Here is a 4,283-nt window from a genome sequence, read left to right as displayed (position 1 = left end):
AATACTGCAGCTGAAAAGAGCACATCCAAATATATTCATTACACCTCATGAACATGTGTAACTAACACATTCGCTTCAACTCAGGAAACCAAAGCGAGCATCAGTATACAAAAATTAGTCTTCGTCAGGCCCCAGAAACACCAGCAGCCTTCCTCTGTAAACCTCCAGCATGAGATATATTTAGAACCTTAGTCTAGACTAAGTGGTGCAGTGAGGTGAGCTGCTTTCTGTCATTGTTATATAGGTGTTGCCTAGTGGAAGACTAACACAATAACAATTTAATTGTGTTATTCTCATCACTGCAGTATAATATCGGGCTATGTTGTAAGGTGACAGTGTAGTGGTTTACATGTTCTCTTAACAAGCAAAGAAATCACTGGTTTGATTCTGCTTAGAAAAAGAATTCCTCTTTAGTGTTGCACCAGGGAGGCTATCTGATGTAAAACTCTGCTAAATCAAACATGTGGAGCAACTTGCTGCGGAGACTCCTGGTGACAAGGTAGCAGTTAAAAGTACCTTTATATTATAAACTGATCAGTATTAGTAATTACTGCCATTGTACTGCCATTGTGCTTGCAGTAACATTATTTATTGAAATAGGCAGTTATTTATAGTCAATTTATATTAACACAGAAAGGAAAGGAAACTTTTTTCTGTCATGAAATGTTTAGTTTCATTTCATAAAATCAAATGTGTATATCATTAGAAGAGGCAAAAAGGGTCTCGGAAAAATAATATCTCTTTGTACAAAAACAACAGTTTGACTACAACTGAGAAAATAAAATAAAAATAAAAGTATGATCAATCAATTTTGGATATTAAAGGAAGTTAAATATTATTGTATTTTTTATTGCTCCCACAACATTGTCGTAATTATGAAGCCTGCAAAACCTGAAGGCGTGGTAACATATGTATGTCAATTTCAATGAAAGTTGTGTTTAAACAGTAAATAAAGACATATGTAAGTAGATATGTAAGTAATTTCCCAGTCAAACAGATTGTCAAACCATGGGACCCTTTGCACTGATGTATAAAATACACTAACTAATAACTACTACAAGGAGCTATAGGCTCCTTTTTGGCTATGATCCCAAAACCTGGCATTTTTTTGTGTTTTTTACTTGATGGATCAAAGAGTTTATGATTCAGTATTTTGTGAAAATATTTTCTGTAGCTCTAGCTTGATGGTAAAGTACCAAGACCACAGCTTATGAACGTCTGTACCAAAAACACTGTCCCAGATCGTTCAAGTCCAGTTTAACTCCTGAGTATCACACATAGATTACTATCTTTTTTGCCTCTTTTGTCCCTTTGTGTGCAATAAGCAGTGCTGCAGATAATAAGCCTGTTTTGGAAGGAATAGAAAGTACAGATATTTGGGGAACAAAAGTAAAAAGTTGCTAGATAAATAAACACTCAAATACAGATTCCTGAAAATTCTACTTAAATACAGTAATGAAGTATTTGTACTTTGTTACTTCCCATCTCTGAAAGCTACAGACCTCTAAACTTCATGTGGTCTTCAGATTAGCTCAAGAACAGCATGTAGAGAGCTTTGTGGAAAGGGTTTCCATTGGCAACACTGGGAATGTACTTGGGCTAAGGGGAGGCTTGCAAGGAGTGAAAATCAGGGAAGTGTGCAAAGCTGGGTGACAAGAGACAGATTTATCAAGGCGACTACGTCAACTGAAAATCAGGCACAGAGATTCTCATTAAAAACAGGGAACAATAGCGAACAAATACAACTCGTCAACAAAGTCAGTACTAGTGAAATAAACTAAAAACACAAATGTCAATATCAGTGTAATTTCAGTGTTACCAGTAATACAATATAATTTTGTTATATTGTTGTTAGCAATGTGTTCAAAGTTAGTACCGAAGTACAGGTCAAATGACCCCTCCTATTTAAGAAAGACACCTTCTGCTAACCTTACCTCCACTCAGGAGTTATCCTCCCTTTCCCTCTGTTTTCAGTTGTGCTCATGCCAGAGAGTCACGCTACTTTTCCACATTTCCTGTTCTGATCACAGTTTTCGATAAAGCTCAGTAAACCCGTCAGTTTATTGTCCCTTGAGTATGCTTTTAGGTCCTATCCCACGTCCTGTCCTCTCTCATAGTTTTAATGGTGAAATACATTTAATGAATGTTTCACCTTATTTGACGTTGAAGACAACGTTGAAGGTCCAGTAACATGATATATATTTTATATTTAGAATCTCCATATCATTCCCCATATGCTGTCAGCATAGTGGAATGGTGATTGCCACTGTTACCTCACAACAAGAATGTCCTGAGTTTGATTCCACCACCTCGCAACGGCCTTTCTGTGTGAACTTTGCATGTTCTCCCTTTGTTTGCATGGGTTCTCTCTGGGTACTCTGGCTTCCTCCCACAGTCCAAAGACATGCAGTTGGGGTTAGTTTAATTGCTAATTCTAAATTGCCCATAGATGTAAATATAAGTGATAATCGTTGTCTGCCTCGCAGGTACACCCTGCGACAGACTGGTGACCTGCCCAGGGTGTACCTTGCCTCTTCCCCTGTGGTAACAAAGCCCGCCTCTGACAAAAATAAGCGGAATAGAATGGATGGATAGAGGGATGGGTGGATGGAGAGGTCAGAATGAAAATATGATATTTTAAATCTTTATACATTACTTTTTATATGTTGACCATACACACCACACATGTCAGAATCATAGTTATAATACTTTCTGTCAATTTTTGACCAATAAATAATTAAGTTGACCTTGAAGACTTTAGTGGATGTTGTTGGAGTGATTTTGTTAAAAGTTGTCATTGTTGTGCTTAAAATTGTAAACCTTGTCCTGAACTTTATGTTCAGATATTTTTCTGTCCCTCCTCTACATCTAGGATGGTGGGGGATGCTATTAGCTATAGTGTTTAACTGCAGGCACATTGCATGTAAAGATTCTGGTTTGCTTATTTAGAAAGGAATGTTTACTTCCTGCCATTCATGGGCTCACCTGTGCTTGTATATGGTGGACCAAATGGTTGTAACCAGGAAGTCATGTATACAGAGACACATACACACACACACATATGCACACACACACACACATGCACTCACATGCTCGCACATACATACTCACACACAGTGCCTTAGCTTTTACGACACACCATATGGGTTTTACAATGAGGTGTTTGTGTGTTCACTGAATAAAAGGCTGCGAGGGAAGGCTGGAATTTGAAGTTGGCTGGGATCAGGTGAGGAGCTTGTAGCTCCAAGATCCTGACCAGACCGGCTTCCTTTACAAGTTAAAATGGATTGAGCTCTGAGTGTCTTGCTTCATTCACGGGGATAAGTCTCTGAGCTAGCGAGGCCTGCGAGTGCAGACCTAACAGATGTAAGCCAAATTTTAAGAGATTGTTAACATGACCCCACTCTACACCCATACAAAGCTTTATTAGGATTTAATCAGAAACACCTTTTGATAAACCCCAGCAGTAGCTTTCTGAGACCAAAAGATGGTTTTATACTGGTACAACTCTGCAGTTAAGATTTTATTTAGTTTATTCTTCTTCTTCTTCTTCTTCTTCAAAAAAGATCTGGAACTCTGGGAACTGTAAAACGAATGAATGCACTGGGTAGCTTAGCATCTCCAAAAGGATTAGAAGACCACAAAAGTTAACTAACTTACATAATTGACAGACATATTTTATTATAAACGTAAACATAAAATTAGATAAATGGTTTAATAAATAAACAAACCTAACCTAACAAACCTGATGATATTATAATGTAGTCTTTTAATGTATTTGCATAAAAGATATTAAAAAAAATGCTGTAAAGATATTGTTTAATGGCAACAGAAATGCTTAAATATTTTGAAAAGCAATTATCAAATTGTTAAAGTGAAAATTTTATGTGAAATTCAAAGGCAAAGCATTTATTATCATATTTAGATCAATTATCACAATCGAATTGTTTTTTAAATAAATTACCAGTTCATGCTTAAATGAAACCAGCACATGGTTTCTGTTTCATTAAGCCATTAAGAACAGAACGGGGAAAAAAATACACTAGTCAAAAGTGCAATACAATAATTGTAAATAGAACTGTATTGACTATATTGATGAAGTATTAATTTTGTTCTCAAGCTGCAGCTGATGAAAATATTTTAAGTATAAATATAGAGGCTATCTACAGTATGAGAAGGCAGTTGTTCTCCCACTTGTGCGGTCTGCCCTTAATTATTTAATAATTATATATTTACTGTTATATATGTGTTACTTTTTCCAAGCAAGAATTTTAAATTTACTG

This window comes from Oreochromis aureus, linkage group 5 (genome assembly GCF_013358895.1).
Source record: "Oreochromis aureus strain Israel breed Guangdong linkage group 5, ZZ_aureus, whole genome shotgun sequence".
Classification (NCBI taxonomy): Eukaryota; Metazoa; Chordata; class Actinopteri; order Cichliformes; family Cichlidae; genus Oreochromis; species Oreochromis aureus.
The sequence above is the reverse complement of the archived record's forward strand: the minus strand, read 5'-3'. Positions refer to the sequence as shown.